Source organism: Stegostoma tigrinum, chromosome 5 (assembly GCF_030684315.1).
Source record: "Stegostoma tigrinum isolate sSteTig4 chromosome 5, sSteTig4.hap1, whole genome shotgun sequence".
NCBI classification, from domain to species: Eukaryota; Metazoa; Chordata; class Chondrichthyes; order Orectolobiformes; family Stegostomatidae; genus Stegostoma; species Stegostoma tigrinum.
The window spans coordinates 21,060,910-21,081,186 of NC_081358.1; the positions used below are offsets into that span (position 1 = coordinate 21,060,910).

The 20,277-nt window shown below is 40.9% G+C and overlaps 1 protein-coding gene across 25 annotated transcripts in view; it reads left to right on the forward strand.

Annotated features, from left to right (window-relative positions):
- The window catches only part of LOC125452074 (band 4.1-like protein 3), a 271,558-nt gene that overhangs the window by 101,366 nt on the left and 149,915 nt on the right, over positions 1–20,277 (forward strand). For 21 of the 25 annotated variants that reach the window (XM_048530009.2, XM_048530018.2, XM_048530021.2 and 18 more), the window contains exon 1: positions 889–1,022. The exons of 2 other annotated variants lie outside the window; for them this stretch is intronic. The gene's annotated coding sequence lies outside the window, so the exon portion shown is untranslated. Of the gene's footprint in view, positions 1–888; positions 1,023–1,470; positions 1,841–1,939; positions 2,120–20,277 lie in introns of those variants that run through there. 2 more of the 25 variants (XM_048530011.2, XM_048530013.2) reach the window with 2 other exon arrangements.

A 20,277-nucleotide genomic window follows, 5' to 3' on the forward strand; every position in this document is an offset into this window, starting at 1 on the left:
ACCACTGGAATCAAAGCATTAACTCTCTCCAAAGATGTGCCTGCTTGATTATTCGCAGTTCTTTGTTTTATTCTACATTTCACGTGTTAGCAATAACTGCTGTTCAGAATGCAGATCTTGGAAGGATTTGTTGCTTTATTTCAACAACGATTATTTCTGGAAAGTTGCTCGGAAAATGCTAGTTTGTTATGTGGTACAAATGCAATGCATTTTTAAAAAAATTACAACAGTAGCGAGGGGTTACTGTCTGGTGCTGCCCTACAAATACTTAGGGCGGTCCATAATGCACACTTTTTTTTCCCAGTTACAAATCTGTTAAATCAGGAGCAGAACAGTGAAGGAAGTTCCTGTATGTGATACTGTACTTCTAAGCAATCTGTTTCTATTTATACCGCACTGGTGTGAGAGAGAGAGAGAGAGACAGCAGTTTCCAAACCCAGGCCGCTGATTTGGCCCCATCTGCGGTGGCAGGTTGAATTGTGTAGGTGTGCTCCTCCCCCCTACCCAGCTCCTCCTTCACACCTCCCCTGATTCACCCCCTAGCCCCAGCTTCTCCTCCCCAATACCCAACACCAACTCCTCCACCCCCACACCCTCACCAGGGGTCTGTCCTGCCCCCACTGCACCATCAGCTCACTCTCCGCGGTCTCTCCTTTCATTTCCTCCTCCTCCCCCCGCCAGGGTAACGCTGCGCTGCAAACAGCGGAGTGACCGTCCCTCCTGCCCCGACATACGGCACCCCCCCCTCCCCCGCCAGGAACAGGATCGCACCTGGAAAGGAGGGAGGGAGAGCGTACCGGGAGAGGAGGAGGTTGGGGGGTGGTGAGAGAGAGGGGAGAGGGCTGGTGGAGGAGGGGGAGAAAGAGAAGGGGGTTGGTTGAGAAGAGGAGAGACAGGGGGCGGGGGGTAGCGAGCGGGCGCAGTGATTTTGTTTTATTTTGGCGAGATTCCCGGTCGCTGGAAGCTGCACGGCTCGGAGGGAGTTGCTGGTTCCCCGAGCTCCGTTGGGGAGGACGCTCAAGGTACGACAGAGCTGCTGCTGTTCTGCTTACTGTGGTCGCCATGTTTCAGACAGTGTGTGTTAGCCCCCTGTCCCTGACAGTTCTCTCTCTCTCTCTTTCAGTCGGTGGGATGTGGGCAGTTGCTGGCGATGCTGAGCTGTACAGGGGCCCCCCCCGCTCTGTCGGTCTGCAGGTCGCCTTCCCAATCCGCGTCCGTGTGTGTGTGTGTGTGTGTCTCCCTGGGAGAAATAAACCGACACATTGCCCTCGGTTCATTTCAACCCCCCGGAGCTAATCCAGTGTCGGGACACCCACCGTTAGAGGCACTTACACTGCAGCCGTTTAGAACTGTTCGTGAACTCCGTGCATTCAGTACAATAAAGAAGCTGAAAAGACTGATTTGAAATTGTAAATAGGTTGTTTTAAAAATAAATACAACGGTGTATTCGTGTCGTCAGCCCTGAAGGCGTGGGGCTTGTTCGCGTGATTTATCCATAATTTTTTTTCCAGACGTACTGTGTAACATTTTGTGTCTGACTGCAGATTTGTCTATGTGTTACTGCAAGCTCTTTTTTTTTAGAAAAGGAGGGAGATCCCTTGGCGTGATTCATTTCTTTTTGGTCAGTAAGATGAGTTGCAGCTTTGATTGTTTGTCGGTTGCCAGCAGTTCTGCAATGCGGTGGGTGTGGTGTGGAGTCAATGGCAGTTTGTAGCCCGCTGCAGTGACACTACACTCCGGGCCGCATCGTCAACGAGTCAGGCTCTCGCCACCACCTCGCACTTCATTTCCCGTAGCAGGCTGAGGAAGGCTGACTCTCACCTCTCACTTCCTCTCGCTGGTAAGTTTCACAACATATGGTAGCCATCAAGAGAAACCTTTTTTTAAAAAAAAAAGTGGCCGGGAATCCATCTTTGGAAACTTGCATTGCATTTCAACTTTTGGTTCTGCTTCATATTTCCGAGGAAAGCTGCATTTCACTACTCTGGCGTGCTCTTTACCGTCAATAACAATGCCTTTTGTTTTAATACGTTAAGTCCACGAACACCAGTATCAGAGAACGACAAGTTCTGTTCAAAGATGCTGTCGCTCTAACTCAACCTGCTAAATGTAACTTAAAGTAAGTTGCATTTCTTTAATTTTACACTTCTTAAGCCATTGCAAATGTTCACTCTCTAATTGTCTGGCATCTTCAGTTTAAAGTTTAAGATTGGAACATTTGTGCAAAATGCCATTCGATTTAGTTGATGCTGCCACCTTTTTTGTTGAGTTTAATTCTACCCCTGGAAGTCGAAGCTTAATTATTCTGTACGGATATGATGGAGTCATAGATCGACTGAAAAGACCTGGTGGTGAGTTTGACAGAAGACCAGTTTTGAATTTATTTATGTACTCTGTTCAAAAGAAGGAGTTAATTTGTACTTTTAAAATTATCTTGAGGGAAAATACCCGGTGCTTTTAATCAATAGAAAATTATTTCAAATGTTTTCTAAGTGAACAGTTACTAGAGTTGTTGCTTTGGAACAAGTCTTTTTGTTTTGCATTTTGATTTTACTTGAATTGCCTGACCTTGAAATTTCACTTAAGGAAAATGCCTACACAGCAGCAGCAGCTCATAGAGTAATTGTTTAGATTGAGCTCTCTCATAACATTTTCAGTTTTTTTCATTTTTTTTCCTTGACAAATAATTGCAAATATTACACTGCTGTAGAAAGAAGTGAAGCAGCTGCCATGAGTACATCCACCAGAGGCAACATAGCATCTGGCATGATATCTTCCTGTGACCTGGTTACTTATTGTCCTGAAAGATATTCTGTCTGAAGGACATGAAAGATTCAAGACTGAAGCATTTCCTTGTGGTAGTTACCATATGTTATTCACAGGTACATCGCCTCTTTAATATAAATTAACTACTTAACATACTTCACTGCCCAGTTTCCATTTTCTGCAATTAAAAACGGAACGAATCTTGGGCTACACTTCTACGTTGTTCAAATCACACACAGTTATAGAGGTGTTAAAAGTAGTAAGTGACAGCCTAATATTTTAATTAATTTTCAACATTCTATGTGACTGAAATATGAACTAGTTTTGGAGTGTATATTGGATATTTTGATTATCTGATTTAAATATGGTGTAAATTTGTGGGTGAAACTGAAGAACCAGAACACAAAGCAAAGGCATATTTCATACTTGGAGGGTGAATCTTGTTGCTTTGATATATAAGTTTTTTTTTTAGTGTTTCTGGAGATAGTTATGACTATTGAGGAGCTCAGAGACTGCACCTTAGCTACCTGGATGAACAAACAAAAGTGTTACATTTATGCTACTACCTTAAAGCAGTTATATTGTTTTAAACATTAAAATTATTGTTGCATGCACTGAAAAGTCTCACCAGGAATTGTTTATTTTTTGACCTGATTCAAAATTATTTCAAGCAGGCGTTCTGAAATTGGAGATTGATTTTGCTTTTAATTTTTCAGATGTCCCTAATTGATGTTCTTAATCTGCATGCAATGTACCATAGATTCACAGAATTGTCTGTACAAACCAACACTGAATTTGCTTTTTGAAAGTGATTTGTAATGTGTTTTTTTTAGCAAATTATTTTCTACCTTGTTTTAACACACAGCTGTTGAGCTTCCAGCATCAAATGACATTCCCTCCAGCAGTGTCCTGTCACTTTGTAGCCAGAATTCAGATTCAATACCCTTGAGAGATTTATTCAGCCGATTAAAGAACTTAGCATGCAATGATTGGTTGTTGCTGAGATCCAAGTCTTGAACAGATGTTGATGGAGCAATATCAGCTTTAGTGGACATTTTAACCCTGCTCTGAAATCCAGCCTCGTTGGGGGAAGGGTGCAAATAAAGTAAGTGCTGTGTGAGAAAGCCCATGGGATCCTGCTCCCTTCCTGTGAGATTGAAAGCAGATTAAAATCCAATGAGAATGTTTGTTTTCCAATGGATGACCCACAATGGTGTGTTGTGCTTTAAATGTGCAGACCTAGTCTAGACGACTGCAATTTCAGCATGTTGGAGAGTTTCTCAACAAGAAGCTAACTGAGATCTCTTGTCGTGTCTTAACAAACTTGTCTCATTTTAACCACCTACCCTGCTCCTACGGGACTCCTCTTTCCCAATTCTAGCCCTTTCTTGGCATGCGCCTTTTCCAGAAGAACTGGCTGCTGCGGGATATCCCAGAATTGATCGGGCATTCCTGGTGCAGTTGTTGGTTTTAAAAAGGAACTTACGTACCTGGACAAGCATTTCTGGAGTTGCCCCTTTGCAAAGACCAGGAAGCCAGCCAATGCCAAAGTTGTCGCCTGAGGCACAGTGACCTCCGGTGCCTGGAGGAAGGCACAGCGCTGTACTTGGAAGATCAAGTGCCCTTCTCCAATCTACCAGCCTAAGTGCTGTCATCTTCTGACACTCACTGCTTCTCTGCTACTTTACCTACCATCCACCAAGTCTAATGTTCTACTCTATCACTGTTGCCTGCACCAACTTCCCTCTCTTGCACTTACTGATCGTAGCACTGTAGCACCTAACTGTGTGCATTCTTGCTGCCTACTCATTGAGACACCTCCTCACCTGCACCAAAATTAACAGCTATTGCCACCCACTTTTGTCTTCCTTATTTGCCTCTTTCTCAAGTCAGGAGAAAAATAGCGCACAAGCAGGCAGAAATAATCAAGATGGCTGCCTGACATTCACCTCCTTACCTGTTACGTGGTGAGCACTCTCGCTGAACCACCCTGAACAGTTGGCTGGCTATGTCCAAGCCCCTGGATTGGTATTGCAGCTTGCCCTTGAGTTACTGCTGGGACTTTTTTTTTTAGCCTGAAGCCTATCCCTCCTTGACTTGAATGAGGACTCGTGATAATCACACCAAGCTTTCTAGCATTGTGTTTGCACTGAAGGGCATGGCAATCTAGCAGGACTGTGACACTAGTATCTGACTGACAAGCAAGGCAGGGGTATCGAGCATTGACACTCGGTCAAAATGAGTGAGTGCTGTGACAGCAAAAAGCTGGAACTTGGTCCAGTCCATGAGTCGTTTGCACATCTGTGAGCACAGTGTCATAGCTGCAGGATTACATTGATAGTTACCATTGTGCCATGAGGTGTGCAGCATTGAATGCTGGATCATCGTACAAGTGGATCAGAGACATGTCCCAAGAGCTTTTTAAAGGCTGGCACATGTCAGATGTTAGTGGCTGTGGGGTACATAGGCTGGTTCCCATGGAGCATAATATGAGATGTTGGTACCTGGTGGTCCTTTAGACTAAGTAGTAAGCTAAAGTTATCTGATACTCTCACTGACTTCCACGCCAAAATTCTCAGCTTCTATTCAGTTTACAAAGGGCAGTAAGATGGGAATCTGTTATTCAGGTGAGACGTGCAACTAATAAGGTTTTTAGGCAATTCACTGCACCCTGTGAGAATGTTTCCTTGGTGCCTGGAACTTAGTTAAAAAGATGCAGCGTGTTGCTGCTGATCTCGCTGGATTTCTTGGGACGTTCCACCATGAGTTTTGCCATAGCCAAGTCATTTCTAGCCCTGATCAGATTCTGCCTGTTGACTCACCAGGACATTTCTACAGGCATTTGGTAACGATGGATTGCTGCTGGTCAGGGAGGGTTGGAAACTGACAAGCTCCATATAAGCGAGGCCTTTAAAGTTGCCTGGATGATAGTACAGCATAAAACAAGATAAAATTGAGATTTTATGCTACCTGATACTTCAGTGGATAAAAATTATCATCTATTTTTAGTTTGCTTTGAGCACTAATAATTCTTTCACCACCAGAACCAACTGCCACTTTAACCTTTTGCGAAATGAAGTCAATGAGGGGTTGATACGTATGGAAATTTTGAGGGATGTGGGAGTATAAGTAAAGCAAGTGTTTAAGGCAACGATTTGAAACATGGCAAGAAGCAGAGTCATTGTATCAGAAATATTGCTGAAAGTGCTTGCTGTGACTTTGCGAAATTGACTTGAATCTTGGAGAAATTCTTTTGAAGCTATTAAACTGTTATTATTCTTTACGGAGTCTCAGTTTGATTAGTTTACTTCCCTGCATTTATAGTATATCCTGCTGTTGCCAGTAAAATATAAGTGGAAAATCTCATTGCAAGTGATACCCAGAGAGAGGGATCCGGTTCGTTGGAGTATGAGAGTGTAATCTTGTGATTGTGTAAAATGGATAGCAGTGGCTAGGAAGCCTGTTTTATTTTTCTCTTGATTGAAATGATTGGACATTTTTTTTTTTAAGTTGCTGAGGTTTAAAACAAACTGCTGACTCATCTCCAGTTTAGAGGTTAATTTTGACTGTATTCATATTCATGTGAAATGATTGGCCAATAATTTTGACATGGGCACAGTTGCCAAATTACACACACATTGTACTAATTTTCAGAAATATTTCTTTGCCCAAGTTTCTGTTCAAACACATTTGCTTAACTGCAAATGTAAGATTTGTCATAAATAAAATAATCAAGCTGCATTTAAATGTGAGGAAAAATTGCAGTCGAAATATATCTTGGTGCGATTTAGAGGCACAGTTTCTGAGACAAAGCAGAAAATGGCTTTATCTCAACAGTTAAATGTTTTTAATTATTGTATTGTCCACGACCTGTGAGTAACTATATTTTAAATAACTGAAAATGATTTTAACCAAAACTATACAGCACTGTTTGCTTTTTACACTAGGTCACAGTAATTGGTTTCTTTTAAAGAATTGGAGGCTGTTGAAATGTACCATTTAATGTCCCCCACAGCAAAAGCAAACTTCAAAGACCTTCCCGCAGACCCACAAATGAGTGCAGTTGGTGGAAATTCTGAACAATAATTAATTCACTCTGTTGGCTTAGCCACTTCAGTGAGCAGAGCCAGCTTCTTGTACAATTTGCAAAAAAACACTCTCTTCCTGCTGGGTCTAATTTCAGTTAGAAATTCCTTCGTCATCTGTGCTTGTTTGGTTGATTTCAGGTGAATTGCACTTAAAAAAGCAATTCATTATTTCTTGTAGTCCATGGTGGGGGTCATTACGTTGCATGAAGGATAGACTGTAGCAGAGACTGTTTAATGACTTTTTTTAATGGCTAACTAGCCGTCAATGGATGGTTTAACGTTTATTTAGTTTAGGAACTCTTGACATCAGAGCCTTTTTAGCATTTGCGTGAATTCACTGAATTAAATGTGAATCAGCAGATATTAAATCAATATTCTTTTTAACATTCCTCTTGACCCAATTTTCTCCTCTTTGACTGACTGCAAGCATGATGTGAACTCGGGCATGGCTGAACAATTCTACTAATCATTTCACACAAGAGCATGTCTTCACTCTTTTTGTACATTTTTTGTGATCAGTGATTTCATAGTTGGCCTGTTTCCTGTGCCTCTTCCAGCAGTTTTGTCACGTGGTAATGTGTCGGTTTTGGAGATATGGGAGACATGCTTTTTTTCAACAAACCAGTATGAGTGAAACAAAGAAGAAACAAAAGGCTGTAGAAGATAAAACTGTGTAGAAGTGGTAAAAGGAAATAAGGGTGGAGAAAAAGTGAAGTGAACTTGAATAAACAATGGGATAGAAATTGATATGTTCTGTTTTAGGGCGTACGCTATTTCTGGAGCTCCAAGACCTGGTCCAATATACTTACAAATTGGACTCTTTGGCAGAATAGCTATCAACAATTACTTAGTCCAGCAGCAGTTTGTGGGTATTGAGTGGGAGGGATCAGAGCGAGCAAGGCTTTGGTGCAGGAAAGAAGTCAAAAGGCAAGAGAGGCTCTGTGGGAGGAAACTTCTTAAAAATTGGTAGTAGTAAAGGAATAATGACCATTTTAGGAACCTGAGTTCAGAGGTGAATAAACATTAGAGATACTCATCTCATTAGGAAGCAGGAATAGTGGTAGGTCCTACTTAAAATAGCAAGAGGGGTAAGGACTGTTTGAAGCAGAGACAAAGAAAGAGAGACATTCTGGGTAGAACACAGACAAATGGAGTTCATTGGATCACTTATCATGCATTCACAGAGGTCAAAAGGGAGGAAGGTTTTATTGGGCCAATTCAAACACCAGTTTTCAATACTGAAACCCCTCTGACCAGTATTCACCTACATTTTCTAGGCCACTCATGTCATTGTTCTATGAGCTTGGGCATAGGATTTTGTGAAGTTGGTGGGGAGGCTGGAGAAGTAGAATTTTGCAATGATTTTACTCTGCTGAACAGCAGATAAAGGAAAAAGAAACCTGGTGTATGCAGATTGACCTTATTCTGCCCGGAATGGGAGGAATGGTAGCTAGTCACATGAAAATGCACTGGATCCCCCAACAAACTGAATAAGCAATGCTGTACAATGAGTTAGCTCATGAACTGGTGGGTGGGTTAGGTGCATCTTTCGGGAGGAGAGGGTCGAGCACATATCTGTCATCCGTTAGAATGGTCAAGTGACAGCAAGCTGGTAATACAGTGCCTTTTAAACTGGGAAAGACCTAGAGAGTAAGGAAGAAAACATATTCACAAATAACAAATTAGCTGCTGACATTAAAATTATAGAAATTATATACAAGCAACTTGTACAGGAAACAACTTGCAGTTGATATTTTGTTTTTGCTGCCAACTATGCATTTGATCCACAACGAGTTCGATTTCTATAAGTATTCAATTTCTAAGCCAGATATGAACGGACTTAATGGATTTATTGCTATATGGGTTCACAGCTGGTGTGTTTTGTTTTGCATTTTATTTCTGTGTTGTATTTATGACAGTTCAGGTCTTGTGCTTTTGACCTACTTTGCATACCTAGAAAGCAAGAAAAGGTGGTACAATTTGATCGGCTAAATCAGTTGCTTAACACTGGGTGACCAAATGGGTGAACAAATAATAAATCACATGAAACTTTAAAACACCATAGAACAAATTTCTTTAGTACAGGGACATTTTGTCTTTACCTACAAGATAGAAAAAGGGAAGAGAGATGGATCATATTCTAAACTTGTTGTGATACAGCTACTGTTTTTCTTTTTGCTTTGTACGTTGGACAATAAACTTCTAAATCTGTGGTGAATGACATTCTTGGTCCGAAGCCTCACTGGAGGAGAAACATGGCATCAAGGTTAATGTCAACCTTTGAAACATGGCTTAGTTATAGTAATGTCATAGTGAAACGGTAATGCCAAGCTACAGTCCTGAAAATGTGTGATTACATTTCATGTCTACCAAATACTGTAGAATTACATCTAACATAGAATGAGCTCTGACAATTTTGAACATTTTTTGCTTTTAATGGAGAAACTGTGGCTTGAGAAGAAGGTGAAGTGATACAGCAGACCCATCTGTAAGTCTGTGACAGCTGGAACTTGAAATTAGAGGTTGCCTGGCTTCTGGAATTATTAAATGCAATAAAGTGCGCAAGGAAGAGTATAACTGACAGCTGTTAGCTCTTAAGCAAAATGGAGCATGATAAAGGCTACATGTTGAAAAGAAAAGGATCTTTTGATTGTTAGTACTGCAGCTTGTGCGTGCGTGTCCCATTTAAGCAACATTTATTCTTCACATATGAACGCCATGTTTTATGTAAAACTTCTTGGAGAATTAATTTGGTGATGACAAATAGGATATGCATATATGGTCTCACGAGGTTCTTTTATCAGAATAAATTAACTTGAATTTTTAATTGTGTTGGGATTGTCTTTACTTTGGGGAATGCTGTTGATGTGAGTTACAGTTGTTTAGACATATGGTTGCCAGAATGACTTTTGAAAAGGCAGTGTTGGTGACCTATGCATCACTGGTATTTATTGCTACTCTCTGGTGGTACTTGATAAGGTGACAGTGAATTTTGAACTGTTTGTGACAATGACGCTCCCAACTGTTAGGCAGAGAATTGCAGAAGTTTGATCTTTTGATGATGAAGGAACACGGATGTATTTTGTATTCGGGAAGGTTGTGCGGTGGAGAGCACTTAATAGTGATCCTGTGTACTTGCTTGCATTTAGGTGATGGATGTTGTGGGTTTGGGAGATGTTGCTGCGGAAGTGCAAGCATGTTGCAGCAATGAATCATGTGGAAGAGTACATGCCATTGCTGTAGTCTTTCATTGGTGAAAGAAGCATATGTATTACGTGCTCCTTAACAGCACAAAGTGAGATGTTGTTCAGGTAGCATTGCAGGAAAATAGGAGTTGTTAATGGAGCTAAGCACTGCAATGATCAGCAATCGACCCTCATCTTACCACATGATGGAGGGACGTTGATTAATTTAAAAATAATTAAGCTTCATATGCTGTCCTGAGCAATTGTTCGCCACTTCCTAGCCTCCAATAGCCATTTTCCTTCTGCTCTGGAATGACCCCGTGCACTTGTTGCAATTTGCGTCACTTATATTACTGCTGTCCCTTGATGCCACACTCCATCGTTTGCAACCCCAACTTTAAGGGCTTAGGGCAGTGATGTACTTCTCCAGCCTAGAATTCAACTCTTTTGTCTATGGATAGATTTAAGGTTGCAATGTGCGTGGTGTAGTGGACCCAGCAGAACAGAGATCGAGCACTAGACAAATGTGTCCTATTTACGGCCATAAAATTACGCTACATGGAAACAACCCCATTTTGGCCCGACCCCATCCGTGCTAACCAGATAGCCTGGGTTGGTCTAGTCCTGTTTGCCCCATCCATCCTGACCCTCTCTGTTCATGTACCCATCCAGACACCTTTTAAATGTAATTGTACTTACCTCCATCATGTTCTCGCAGATCATTCCATACACATAGCAACCTCTGCGTTTAAAAAAGGTTGCCCCTCAGGCCCTTAAATCTCTCCCTTCTCACTTTTAAATCCTATAACCTCCAGTTTTGGACTCACCTACCCTGGAGAAAGACCTTGGGCTATTCACCCTATCTGTGCCCCTCATGATTTTATTCACCCCCCCCCCCCCCCCATCTACCTGAGACTCCACCTTTTGTTAAAAAAAGACTCTGCAACTGCACGTCTAGGTCTCTTTGTTTGGCAACACTCCCCTGGACCCTACCATTAATTGTATATGTCTTGCCCTAATTGGCTTTACCGAAATACAACACTGCACATGAAACTAAACTCCACCTGCCACTTCTTGGTACATCAGCCCATCTGATGGAGGTCCCATAGTTCTGAGGTGACCTTCACTGTCCATTACACCCACAACGATCTGCAAACTTACTAACCATACCTCCTGTATTCACATACAGCTCATTTCTAGAAACAACGAAAAGCAGTGAACCCAGCACTGATCCTTGTGGCACACTGCAGGTCACAGGCTTCCAGTTTGAAGAGCAACTCTCTACCACCATTCTCTGTCTCCTATCTTCAAGACAGAACTATTGGTGTTTCCTTGTAATTACTTTGCTGTATATTCAAGGAGCACTAATAAGCTGGGTTATATTGGGCCTGTTTTTTCTGTGAACAGGATAAATGTAGCCAATTTTTCACTTTGTCAGGTTAATGCCAGTGTTATAGGTGTATTAAAGAAGCTTAACTAAGGGCCATAATTATCTAAAACGTATTCAGAAGAATATTCTGGCTGTTTCAGGGGAGGTGTGATAATCACTAGTGCATGAGTACAAAAGAAAATCCTTTGAACCCATAAATGAAAAATGTTCCTTCCGTCGATTTTTGTCCCTCACTGCATACTGAGGCCCCCTCCTATGTACTCCTTATACCGTCACGACTGTGGCTGAATTCTGCACCAACGCCCTTTACAAGTTTGCTGACAACACCACTGTTACAGATCAGATCTCAAACAACGATGAGACAGAATACAGGAAAGAGATTGTCTTTGCACTATGCTGCTAAGCACTCAATCTCTCCATCGACACCTGCAAAACAAGTGAGCTGGTCATTGACTTCAGGAAGTGGAGTGAAGGGTACGTCCCTGTCTGTATCAATGGTACTGAGGTGGAAATGATTGAGCTTTGAGTTCCGAGGAATAATGATCACTAACAATCTGTCCTGGTTCGTCCGTGTTGAAATAACAACTAAGAAAGTGCAACATGTCTGTACTTCCTCAGGGGCTAAGGAAATTCAGCATGTCCACATTGACTGCTACCAGTTTTTAGAGATCCACCCATAGAAAGCACCCGATCTGGATGCACCACAGCATAGTGTGGCAACTGCTCTTCCTGAGACCACAAGAAACTACAGAGTTGTGAATATAACTCATCCATTGACTTCACCTATACTCTCTGCCTCAAGAAAGCAACCAACATAATCAAAGACCCCTCTCACCCCGATTAAACCCTCTTCAACCTTCTTTGCTCAAGCAGAAGATATAAAAGTTTGAATACACAGATGAATAGATTCAAGAGCAGCTGCTTCCGTGCTGTTTTGAATGGACCTCCCAAATATTATTTCTGCTCTCTCTCTCTTGGCACCGCCGCTGCAGCTGTAGCAGTGTATTCTGCACTTTGTTTGAGAATCTTTAAATCCCTACAAGTGTAGAAGCAGGCCATTCAGCCCACTGAATCTGCACTGACCCTCTGAAGAATGCCCCACTGTATCCTTGGACAGTGTGAGGAAAGCCATGCAGACATGGTGAGAATGTGCAAACTTCATGCAGACAGTTGACTGAGGGTGGAATTGATTCTGGGTCCCTGGCGCTATGAGGTAGCAGTGCTAACCACCGTGCCACTCTAATGTACTTTGGTATGATCTTCCGGTGTAACACGCAAAACAATACTTTCCAGTATCTCAGTACATGTGACGACAATAAATCAATCAGTCAATCAGTTACTGTTTCTTTGCATTCCCATGTCAGTAGAGAAGTGTTAGCTATGTCCGCGTCTGAACTGTTGATGATGCAGCTCCAATTGAAATCAAGTTTTTTTTTACATTGAATTGTTCATTGTTTTATGGTAGAATATTTCAAACCGCCTGTGCTCCTCCTGCTTTGAATTCACATGACCCCTGTTATTAATTTGATTACTCAGTCACTTTGTTGAGTTTGTGTAACCATGTGAAGGTAGCGCGAGGGTTCACATCAATGGTTTGCTCACTTTTTCATTGATTTAAGAATAATTATCCAGAGTGTGAGTGACAACAAGGTCATGATGTAGAAAGATGTTTCTCAGTGATCCTGGATTTGCAGTGGCTTTGTCGTCACAGCTGCTGAATATTGTATCAGTGATCTAGCCCGAAACGTCAGCTTTTGTGCTCCTGAGATGCTGCTGGGCCTGCTGTGTTCATCCAGCCTCACATTTTATTATTCTGAATATTGTACATTTTTTTTGGGAATCTAAAATTGCACAGTGAAGGTACTAAAGTGACATGCTTTATTTTTTGGTCACATTATGAAATAGCAGCCTCACATTGATTTTCCAATGGGCCTAAAAAATAAATGAAACAAACCAGCATTCACGTTCATGATGCAGAGCTGTGCGTTTTAGTTCTGGATTGCAACTGTCTTTAACACCAGAACAATTATACTGGGCGGTTTTAAGAAAGACATCCTTCATTTAGTTAACAAACTCGATTTGTGTGAATATAATCGAGTTCTAGATTTAATTAATGTCACAACCTGTTTCAGATGATACACCAAAGTTCAAAAATTTGACAACAAATAATCAAGTTTCTCTGCTTCTCAACAGAACAGTTACACAAAACATAGTTACACTTGTTAGAGTTTCTTCTGATCCAAAGCTGTAAGTTTGTTTGAAATTCCCCAGCACACAGGCACCTGTGCAACATAATCAGCGCACTCATTCTGTCATGTATGCATCCTGGCATTTGGCCTTGCTAGTGGAAAGTACACAAATGGCCTGGCAGTGGCCGCTCAATTCGATAAGCTTAAAAAGTTGGAAGAAAATTTGTAACAAGTTGTTTGGAAGAGACCAGGAGTTCTGTTGATACAGGTATTCAACACCTTTTGATTGAAAACACATTTGCTATTGTAGAAATCAGAGGATGTGTATTACCTTTAGAAAAGGATGCACTGAATTAGTGGTAATATCACTGAATTAGTGAACTGGAACCTCTAGACTACGTTTCTGGGCACGTGGTTCATGCTCCACAATGGCAGATCGTAAAATTTGGTTTCGGTTTTAAAACAAAATCCTTAAAATTAGGAGCCATCTGAATGGTGACTGTGTAGTTACGATCAGTTAACACAAAAACTCATCATCTGGTTCAATTTACGTCCACACTGTCCTTGCGTTGTCTGACCTAGGTGTGAGTCCAAGCCTACAACATTGTTGTTGAGCCTGAAGCGCACTCTAGTAGTAGAGGAGAGGCATTAAATGATTTCCTTGTCACTGATGCCCACATTTCATGAATGAGTAAATAAAGTTTTCTTTGGAAGGAAAATGGCACTCAAAAGATCCCATGATGGGTGATTTCCTTATTCAAGAACTAGGTATTGCTGGATAGTACTTTTAAGAATCCAGATTGAATATTTAAAACTTTTAGATGGCTATCAGCTGTGTTACACAGTCATATGGATTATAATAGTCCTGTGTTTATTTTGCCTATCAAATTACTGTACAAAAGGAGTAAAGTAGAATTAACTTTTGAAGCATCTTGCATTGTCGGTCACAACCAGAAAATGAGGCAGCAAAACAAAACCACTGAGAAAATGATCAGTTAACCACTTCTTGGGGATCTTGCTTGAAGGCTATACTTTGGTCACGACAGTGCAAGAATTGCCCTGCTCCAACTTAACTTGTACCCTGTTGCCTTTTATATTCAGCTGAAAACTAGCTGTAATGTTTCAACTTAGTGATGGCACTCCTGTATAGCAGATGCTCAGTGAGGAGTTATCCTAGATTGATGCCTAACTCGAGGCATGGCTTTTGAAAATTGCAAGACTGAGTGAAATTTATATTCTAATCTTTTAAGTATTAACGTTGTCCCATCACTCTTAAGTTTTTTTTTAAAACATCAAATTGAAATGCTGACTGCAGTTGTCTGTTGCATGCTATTTCGTGCATAAGCTTTCTTTCTATTGGATGCTTCTGTCTTGCTCCCCCCTCTCCCTAATGAGACCTTAGCCTATGGCTCTCTGGGGCTACAGTGACTTTCATGTTATTCCTATTTCACACCCAAGAAATGAAGCACGTTATTATCTGGTACCTTCAAATAACACTCAATCACCTAATCTAATTTGTGCTGACAGTCTCCAGAAGCTGACAAGCAGACTTTTTCTTGTTTTATGGACACCTGACAGCACATTAATCCAAAATGCTGATCAAATGATCTTGGATGCTGTGGGTTTCTCGGTGTTGGACCCGCATTCACCTTGAGAAAAATAATGAAGAGCATTACATCTCAATCATGACTTGTACCTTGTAGATGGACAGACTGTACAGAATGTGGAGGTGAGCCGCTCACCGCAGATTATTTAATCAGTTGGAACCAACGGATTTGAGGCAGGCCCAATTAGATTTCTGGTCACCCTCAACCCTGGGTTATGTTGATTGTCGATGATATAGGTCGAAAAATTGTTGAATGTTTAAGAGGCGCTGGTTAGCTGCTGTCTTTTTGGAGATAGTTATTGCTTTGTACTTGTGTGGCATAAATGTTGCCCATTGTTTGTCAGCAGACGGGTGAAAGGTCTCTAATTCTGATTTGTTATTTTTTAATGACTTATGAATGGAGTTGTGTATTGTGTAGCTATCAGAGAGCAGGCTCAGTTCTGATATTATAACCAAAGGAAGTTCGTTTGAAGTAGCTGAAGACCGTTAGACCTAAAGGTCCTGTCCATATGTTTTGGAGCTGAATTGAAGGTACTCTAATAACCATTCTCTGACACTCGTGACTCCAGTCGATGGAGAAAATTTCCCCTGCTCTCTACTGAACTTCATTTGACAAAACTTGTTGCTGCCGCATGCAGCAAATGTTGTATTCCTTTTATGTGTCTGCTGGAATTCACCTCATGCTCGTTGTTTGAAGCAAGTCAGTAATACAGTTAGCAGTGAGTGATCCTGGCAGAACCCATGCTGCACATCAGTGAGTAAGTGCCACTTGATAACTGACATCCAGAATAGCTGGTAAACTCCTAATTCATTGGGTTGAGTTTGCCTTTGTTTCTATGGTGAAAATATACCTAACCACTCTTCAAGTTGAATAAAACCAAAATACTGTGGCTGCTAAAATTCTCAATTAAAAACAAAAGTGCTGGACAGTGGCTGCCAAATCCGCTGGTTTTCTGCAGCGCTTTGTTTTTCATTTATATTTTCCATTTGCCCTGGCATGTTCCAGAGCTACAGTTGAGTTATTGGAGTCCATAGTCTCTGTCCTCTTAAAACTTGAAAGAGGTATAAATAGACATTTAGTTAGTAAGATTTTTCTTTTTTAAAAAAATTGTCATGAGCATTACCCAGAATGAATAGGGAGTTGGAACACACACATGCAAGAATGTTGTGGGATACAAACAGTTGAAGCTGGCAGTTTTAACATTAAAGCAAATTAGATGAAAGAATATAAAAACCGAAAGAACTGTGGATGCTGTGAATCAGGAACAAAGACAAAGTTGCTGGAAAAGCTCAACGTGTCTGGCAGCATCTGTGAAGGAAAAATCAGTTGACATTTTGGGTCCAGTGACCCACCCTTAGAAATCAGAATATGGCACACATATGTAAATAACATATTAGTTTTTTTAAAATTTAATTTTGGACCATGTGAATTCTACTACAGAGGGATCATTTTGTATTTGTCTTTAGAGCCCTTAGAAATTCTGTGCATTGTCACATTCCTTTGACCGAAAACATTTTTCTGCATTAATGTGAAGGTGAGGTGTAATTATACCATTCAGAATACTTTCGAATAGGAGCACAACTAAAATGGTGCTATTTACTATCCTTGTAAAACTGCAGTCATTTACTAAGCAGCTTCTTTGCAACCCACAAATGTACCAGTTTAACTTTCAAGATAGTGAAATTCAAAGTCCATAAACATGGCGAGAAAGGCAGAAGAGGGCCCATGGTGTTCGAGGTGAGCTACTGGCTTGGATTGAGGATTGGCTGTCTGACAGAAGGCAGAGAGTTGGGATAAAAGGCTCTTTTTCGGAATGGCAACTGGTGACGAGTGGTGTCCCGCAGGGTTCAGTGTTGGGGCCGCAGCTGTTCACTTTATATATAAATGATCTGGATGAAGGGACTGGAGGCATTCTGGCAAAGTTTACAGATGATCCGAAGATAGGTGGACAGGCAGGTAGTGCTGAGGAGGTGGGGAGGCTACAGAAAGCTTTGGATAGTTTAGGAGAGTGGTCCAGGAAATGGCTGAAGAAATTCAATGTGAGCAAATGCAAGGTCTTGCACTTTGGAAAGAAGAATACAGGCATGGACTATTTTCTAAATGCTGAAAAAATTCGTAAAGCAGAAGTACAAAGGGATCCTGGAGTGTTGGTCCAGGATTCTCTAAAGGTTAACTTGCAGGTAGAGTCTGTAATTAAGAAAGCGAATGTAATGTTGTCGTTTATTTCAAGAGGGTTGGAATGTAAAAGCAGTGATGTGCTTCTGAGACTTTATAAAGCTCTAGTTAGGCCCCATTTAGAATACTGTGTCCAGTTTTGGGCCCCACACGTCAGGAAGGACATACTGGCACTGGAGCGTGTCCAGCGGAGATTCACGTGGATGATCCCTGGAATGATCGGTTTAATGTATGATGAACAGCTGAGCATCCTGGGATTGTATTCATTGGAGTTTAGAAGGTTGAGGGGAGATCTAATAGAAACTTACAAGACAATGCATGGCTTGGAAAGGGTGGACGCTGGGAAGTTGTTTCCATTAGGCGGGGAGACTAGGACCCGTGGGCACAGCCTTAGAATTAAAGGGGGTAAATTTAAAACGGAAATGAGGAGACATTTCTTCAGCCAGAGAGTGGTGGGCTTGTGGAATTCATTGCCGCGGAGTGCAGTGGAGGCCGGGACGTTAAATGTCTTCAAGGCAGAGATTGATAAATTCTTGATCTCACAAGGAATCCAGGACTACGGGGAGAGTGCAGGGAAGTGGAATTGAAATGCCCATCAGTCATGATTTAAATGGCGGAGTGGACTCGATGGGCCGACTGGCCTTACTTCCACTCCTATGTCTTATGGTCTTAAGAATAGTTTGCTTTCAGTGCTTCACGCTACCCCATAATATTAGGAACATTAAAACCAATGGCCAGCAAAACCAAGACTTGAATTGACAATTGGGCTGGGGCAGTGCATTAGAATAATTGACCCTCTATCACAAAGTTACTTGTATTTTAGCATGAAGACTCTGTTAACTTCTCATTACAGCTTTCAAGCCTGTACTTTGTGTATTTTGATTTCTTTCTATTTCAGCTCCACGCCTCCAGAGAAATTGAGCCTCTTACTTGCCTTTCTGCTTTATTTTCTCCTCCAGGGTATGGAATTATCTCGGTCATGAATTTCGCTGAATATTGGCAAATGCACCTCGATCACGTTTATAGTAAGGGACCCAAAACTGGACATGTCATCATGGTTTATCATTGCGTGGTTGAGTAGGCTTAGTCACTGAAGCTTGACTAACAGTAAATAACATCCTTGGAAATTAGATACCCATTCTGTCTATGTATTAGAATGGCCAGGACTTTATAATTCCAAATTGGTGGTTTATGTCTAGGCCCAAGCTTGCATGTATGTATGTATTTGTTATTCAGATGTTTCACAAATAGTGTTGGTGGCATTTTTAACGATATAACTGTTCATTCACCTTCTGCTTTACTGAAGATACCAGAACGTTACATATCAGCCTGCGTGTTATAGTTATTTTTAGCCAAGGAAAGGAAATTTGCTTTGAGAATTTTTATTTCCACCCCTCTCTTCATTTCCAATTTTCCCTATTCCCATAAACTTCTGAAATATGTATTCTTCCCTAATTCTGCTCACAAATCATCATTTTTAATAGTGCCAGTATTGGAGGCTGCGCATTCAGCTGGTAAGGCCCAAGCTCAAGAATTCTTTAACTTTAGATCAATGATCAAAATTTTGGTGGTTTTCCCTAAGATTTTCCTGATTTGACTCTGTGTCAAATTTTGCTTTATAAAACCCCTTGGAGAGTGCCTCGGGAGATTCGTTATGTTAAAGATAGACCCTATATGTGAAAATGGTAGTTCTCATTTGTTGTTCAACCCATCTCGTGTATTTGAGTACAAATGCTGCAGAATCAGCTGACAAATACAGTTACTGTAAAGTAATGTTCAGGTCCAGGAATAGATCTTGTGGTGTGTTTGACTGGTCTATATGTCTCCAACAGATCAGGAAAGAATTAAGTCAAATTTTCCTAGTTAACTACAGCTTTTATTGAACACGTGATTCTAAGCATATGTCTACTAAACTAATGGTGAACACCCAACAAAGTCAAAGAGCTTGGAATGCCTAACTGTCAATGTCCTCAGACTCCAGAATTATGTTTTACTTGCTTATTGAACTATTTACTTAGGAAGGAACAGGATTTTGATTACTTGGAACTCTGCCACATCATTTTTTTTTTCATGAGCTTGCATTCATTCTCAATGGAGGCCTTTTTACAAACCAGAAGTTTCTTATTGTTTGACCAAAGTAGCTGCATTAACTTGAGTGAAACAAGAGAAGTTTATATTTATCTGCTTTCCATTCACATTACAAGTTTTAAAAGCACTGTAGTCATGAAATCTTGATTTAAAACTTGAGCATATTTTCACTGGGAAAAGGCAGGTTGAGAGTTGATATGAATGCTCTTCTTGGATTCGAAAGCTATTAAGTGACGTGAACCAGGACAAGCTAATTTTGCCTGGTACTCAGGATCTGTCCCAATCAGCAGAACCAGTCTCCAAAGGGAGGTAAATTCAAAACTAACCATGAAAAGTGATTCAGTGAACAATTGAACTGTTACTGAACAGGGTCCTGAGGGTGGCAACTTATTTGTATTGACTAAATTGCGTGCACGTTAGATAAATTTTTGGGACATAGTGAGTAATTTGAGACCGTAGTTGTGATGTTTGCATGCCTTGAAAGAAGAGATTTTAGTTTTGACACTCCATTCTGAATTTTCTTTTCTTGTCATGCCTGAAACGATTATAAACTAATTAGTTGTATTTGAATGCAGTAGTGAGTTGAACTTAATTGCCTCATGCAAATATCAGGATAGTAGAAGTGAAATCAGATTAACCTTCACTATTTGATGATTTCCAGAAGTTGTTCCATCTAGAAATATTGATTAGTTTTTCTTCCGTTAAAAAGATCTTTCCTCATGTAAGATCATGAATATTGTGAAAATCCAAATGAGTTTTCAGTGCTCAAGCATCTACAGAGGAATGTTT